The sequence below is a fragment of the Gavialis gangeticus genome, unplaced genomic scaffold (genome assembly GCF_001723915.1).
Source record: "Gavialis gangeticus isolate Ggan-Ray unplaced genomic scaffold, GavGan_comp1, whole genome shotgun sequence".
NCBI lineage: Eukaryota > Metazoa > Chordata > Crocodylia > Gavialidae > Gavialis > Gavialis gangeticus.
The window spans coordinates 166,776,528-166,782,506 of NW_017729022.1; the positions used below are offsets into that span (position 1 = coordinate 166,776,528).

The 5,979-nt window shown below is 42.6% G+C and overlaps 1 protein-coding gene across 1 annotated transcript in view; it reads right to left on the reverse strand.

Annotated features, from left to right (window-relative positions):
• The window catches only part of GPATCH2 (G-patch domain containing 2), a 284,090-nt gene that overhangs the window by 179,648 nt on the left and 98,463 nt on the right, over window positions 1–5,979 (reverse strand). The gene's annotated exons all lie outside the window — the stretch shown is intronic.

A 5,979-nucleotide genomic window follows, 5' to 3' on the forward strand; every position in this document is an offset into this window, starting at 1 on the left:
TCTCAGTTTGACTGGTAAGTCAATTATCTCATGCCAAATCAGTCTTGCACTAATAGTTTTTCAGTGTATTCAAAAGGACAGCAGGATGTTTGCCTAACAATTTAGACACAGCCACTCAACACAGTGGTGCTGACAACTCAAAGAAATGTGACCATAAATTGAAAAGAAGAAATTATAGATCTTTCAATATAAAAAGGCAGGATGCACTCCTATTCACTGATATGCCACAAATGAGAAGGTATATTATAGAATCATTGAAAATTAGGGTTGGAAAGGGCCTCAGGAGGTCATCTAGTCTAATCCCCTGCTCAAAGCAGGACCACCCCAGCTATATCATCCCAGCTTTGTCTACCCGGATCTTTAAAAAACTCCAAGGATGGAGATTCCACAATCTCTCTGGTACCAGTGCTTTACTACCATTTTAGTGAGAAAGCTTTTCCTAATATCAATGAACAATATCAATGATCCTGATAGGTTGCAGTTTTACATCAGCAGACAAGTATATGCCTAAAATGGCATTATGTTGAATGGGTAGAAGGTATATTACTAAAATTTACAGATGATGAGATGGAATGAAACAGACACCAGACTGCTCACAAATGAAGTCGGAAGGTGTAGCCCCAAGAGATTTAAGAAATTTAGAAACCCTTCTATATTTTGTCTTAACAAAGCATGTGCAAGGGTGCAAAAGCCCATTCTGTGCTCCACTTTCATTGCCTGACAGCTGTGTAGAACTCCTGCTGCAGACCACACAGCACTGCTTCTTTCTTCCCGCGTTGCCACTCTCACTCCCTTCTTTGTGCATGGTGTCCTCCTGTGTTCAGAAGTTAGCTGTGTTCTGTGGGTGAACTTCTGTGACCCATACCTCCAAGCAGTGGTTTGTGATAATGACTGCCACATGCCATTGGATGCCTTGATGCCAAACTAGGTACATAGAAATCCTTGGATGGATGTCTTGAGGGTCATGGAGAGGCACCTATCTCTTGCTTTCATTCACAAAAAGGCTACCCTGGCAGTTTAGAATTTTATTTAGTTAGGAAGCACTGCAACAAAATTTTATGGACAGCAAAATAATTAATACAGGCAAATCAGAAACTACAAGCCATCTACCAGAGCCAAACTCCAATATTTTTGTTCATCGTGGCCAAGTAAGCAAGATATTCAAGACGGACTTAGATCATATCTTCCTCACTACAATTCGAGTGACAAATAGATTGATTTAATCTAATCTAACACTTTCTCTATCCTGCAATAGCCCCTGTGGTGACAGGTGAGAGGCAAAGCAGCAGGTGTAGATACACTGGGAACTGCACTTGCAAACTAGACACAGGAAGGTCAGGGTTACCCATTATTGCATCAAGGCACCAGTGGTGCTCAAGAACCTCATGGGGTACTGAGCAATGCCTTTTTAAGGATCATGCCACTTACCTCCACATTCTGAGACAGGACCGGGGGGTAAAAAATGTATCCTATACATTGCCTGCTTAGCTTTCATTGTGGTCATACAGCTGACACTTCTCCCACCATAGTGATAAACAGTTTTCTGACTGTTTTGATTACTCTAAACACAGGAACTTGGGACACATGAACATTATGGGCAGTAGTATTTCTAACTGACTAGAATGACTGCATTAGTTGGTGAAGAATTGATCAGATACAGAATCCACCTAGCCACAGAAATTGAAACGCATCTTGCAAAGAAAGCCAGCTTACCAAGTTTGTGACCAGCTACACTTCTTTTAGTAAGGTTGATAATCTTCTCTGGACAAAAGGCTAGAATATGTTTTGCTTTCAGATCCACTACTGTTGGTAAAATTAGACTTCCCTTCAGCAGGAACCATTTAATAAGCAGAAGATTAATATTTCAGGGAAGCGCTATATTAGTTTAATGACTAATGGGGACAAGTTCATTATACTAAACAACTTCAATTGCCATGCTGCTTCAGACCACCAAATCTGACAGAGTATTACTGGCAAACATGGAAAGTGCAGTGTACTAAACACAAACAACACCTCAACTCCTGGACACCGCCCATAAAGGAAACCTTTTTGGCTGCACCCCATTCCAAACACCGGCATTTGTGTGACATGCTGTAGTCAATGAGACATCAGTAATGTCAGGATCACCAAATCCATGGAAGTAGCTAATCATTGGACTAATCTCACCTGCCCAAACTTCAGCATCAATACCAAACTAACAAGCCAAAACGCTCAAGCAGCAGCTAAATATTGAAGGCTGATAATACAAAACAAGAGCTACATATGGTGGTAGAAAGCTATCTGGATAATTACTACTACACATTCTGGCAACACCAAAGCTGACTGAAGCACTTTGAGCTGTTTACAAAGCTGCTTTGAATACCCTGGGTTAACAGTTGGGAAGCATCAAAATTTGTTTGCTGGGACTGCTGAGAATACAAGAAGACTGACTGAGTGATGAGTAAGTTCACATCTACATTTATCTATCTTGTACAGCTGATAAAAGCTTTAACATTCAAGAAAACTGTTTTTACAAGACATATACCACTCTTCAGTTAAACAGAGCACTGTGTGAGATAACGTAAGACAAGAAAACAAACCAACTACAGTCATTTTGCTTGAAATGACTCAAAGTTTTAGGATGCTGTTATAACAGTTCATGGGCCTAACGTAAATTGTTTTACTTCTCTTAAGAGCTCAGATGAAAATGCTCCTCTAGCCAAGTTCCAGGAAGGCAGGCTGACCTCTTTAAAACTTGCTCAACAGGAATCCAGTACAAGTAAGGCTACTGATCAGCAACCTCAATGCCAACAGTGAAATTCTTACTACCAACCTGTCATTTCCAAGACTGAAAATAATTGTATTGTTCTTAAATAAAAAGACAAAAAAGCACCTCGTCTCCAATGCTGTTCTGCCTGAGAAGCAGGGAAACACCAGATATTAATCCAACATTTCACAAAGCCCTTTTTGTCAGTCAGTGTGGAATCCTTAAGAATATATAGCCCTTGTTTAACCACTGGTAATCATTTCATACGTGACAAGCACTGAGAAATATTCTTAATAGTTGCTGGCAAGATACTTGCCATAGTCACAAACAACTGTTTTACTTGCCATATAGCTGAGATTTTTGCCACTAGATAAAAAGTGGTTTCAGAGAAAGGAGAGCAACAATGGGCACAATCTTTATTGTATGGCAAATACAATATCAACGTAGAGAGTACAGAATCTTCTATTGTGTCTTTACTGATTTTACTGTAGCACCTGGCACTGTCAGTAGGGAAAGTTTATGGAAATTTCTGCCTTGACCAATTCATTGCAATAGTTAAACAACTTCAGGATGGGATGACAAGAATGGTTGAAAGATGAAAAATCTCCATTCCATTCTGAATAAAAAATGGTTTAAAATGAGGCTGTCCTCACATCAACATTTTCTACTGTTTTGTTTACTGCAGTGCTAGTTCTTTCTGTGACCACAACACAGGTATTCAGATTAGACTCATAACTGATGACAAGCTGTTTAACCTCAGGTGACTGCAAAGAGAAAAAAATAATCAATAGCACTCGAACTTCTCCAGGAACTTCTGTTTGCTGATGTCTGTGCCTTGGTTGCCCATTCCCAGTACAGTATAAGAGTTGGCATGGATTACTTTACAGCTGCAGGTTCATGATTTGGACTCTAAGTCTTAAAAAATAAATAAATAAATCAGTATGCACCATCCTACTCCTGGTAATCCCTCTATACCAGGGGAATGGGGGGGAGGGGACACTGCAGGTGCATGCAGAATGGGGCAAACAGCAACAGGGCATCACCCTCACTCCCAGCACTACTGCATCCACATCCCGTGCTCCCCCACCCCAGCTGGGCAAGCAGCAGCAGGGCATAGCCCACTGCTTGCCCAGCCAGGGCAGAGGGCGTGGGATGCGGGCGCTCCCGCCGCCTGCCCATTCAGGGCAGGGGAGCACAGGATACAAGCACTGCCACCGCTTGCCCAGCCAAGGTGGGGCAGGCAGGTGTGGGATGTGGGCACAGTAGCATTGGGAGTGGGGGCTATGACCTGCTGCCACTTGCCCCCTTCCGCCCAGAGTGAGCTGCGCCTGCAACGTGCCCTCCTCTACCTCTCCCCACTCCAGCTGGGTAAGTGGCAGTAGGACACAGCCCCTGCTCCCAGCACTGCCACGCCCATATCCTGCACCCCCTCCCCCACCCCACCCTGGCTGGGCAAGCAGCAGCAGAGCGTAGTCCCTGCTCCCAGGGCTGCTGCGCCCACCTCCCACAACCCCCTGACCCCCTCCCTCAAGTAATGTGCCCCCCTGCGCCAGCTGGGCAGCTTGTCCCAGCCCCAATCCCTCCCTTGCTATGGGAGTGTTGATCTGCACCCCTGTGCCCCTTCTTTTCCCCTCTCCGCCTACCGCAACAGACTTGCCAGCTGGAGGCAGCTGTGTCCAGTGTCCTTGAGGACTACTGCCTGTTTAGTCTATGGCCAAATCTCCAAATTGGGCCGAATCCTTTCTGAATCAATTTGGAGGCTTCCAATTCAATCCAGACCTTTTAATTGGTCTCCCAATTTGATTTGGATTTGGAGATTCAACTGCCAAATCTCCTCCGAATCAAATTGGCTACTGAAGCTTTGTACAGCCTTAGTGGACATCCAACTGCATGCTACAATGCATCTTGTGTCAGGCACATTGCATCCCACTCCACTCCCAACGGTTACCAGGCTTCAGTAACATTGTTCCGCCTCATCTCTACCACACAAATGCTGAAGTAAACCTACTAGCCAGACTCCATGATAATCCTGCACTGCCAGTGCATTGGGACATATTCCACCTACCAATAACTCAGCTCCCCTCAAGATGTCCAATATTGTCCACCCTTTCAAAATCCTTTGATTTTTCTTTAGTTACTCGAAGACATGAAGAATGGTCAGCATAAACACCGATCAATCACCACATCATCTCTGACCCTACAGTCAGTCAACCAGGATTTAACTGGCCACACTGTTATTGAGCACTTCTTAAACATTTTCAAACTGGACAGGGTCAATGGCCTTCACAATGACAAAAAATGCCCTTGTGGACAAGTTCAAACCATGTCCCACATTGTTGACTCGTGTCCATCTACCTGGTGGCCTTCAAGCTCTTCACACTGGTGATGACATTCCTTTACAATGGCTGAAAAAACATGCCAAAAACGCCAATGCCAACTAAAAAAATATAACTTATGTCTGTATGAATCTGTAGAGATATAAATTAACTGACGTACTCCAACTTGGATCCTGAGGCTAGATACAGACATTCAAAAAGCCTGAGGTGGAATTGTTCGAAGTCACGTGGTTTTCTGTAAGTGGCATAGTTTAGACTGGTAGCGAACAGAACACACATTCACCCTCTGGTAAAGGGGAGGGGGAAATCTTAGACCAGTTGTTTTGCCATTTTTAAATCAATCTGTGTGTGCAAAACTTCTGTTCTATTATGGGTACAGACTGGTTTCCAACCACTTATACTGATAAAATTGTAATGTCTGTACCTGGCCTGAATGAAAAAGTGTTAAAAGTTGAAGTGGCTTGGCTACATCTATATCACTACAATGATCAGAACTTCAAAGTTACATCTTATCAGAAAGCTGGTACCTTATCCAGTACAGTTTGCCCAAAGACAAATACTGGGCTGGAAGAAAAATAATTACCGATACTTCTTGCCTCAGTGTTCCTTGGATATCAGTACAAACTAAGTTAAAGATGAGCTAGGTTACACCATTTCAACCTGCCAATATTTCATTAATGTAATTAAATAATTTTAGTATTTACAGTAGTATATCCTATACTACTGTATAGGATAAATGCTTACAGTTAACATGGAACAAAACTAGAAAGGGATATCTGCTCCACATAGAATTGTGAAATATTATGAGTATATTATCATTACACATAAAATTTTACTTTGTTTTTAGTATTTGGGCAAAAAAAAAATAAAACACCACACACAGAGTTTATTTGTTTG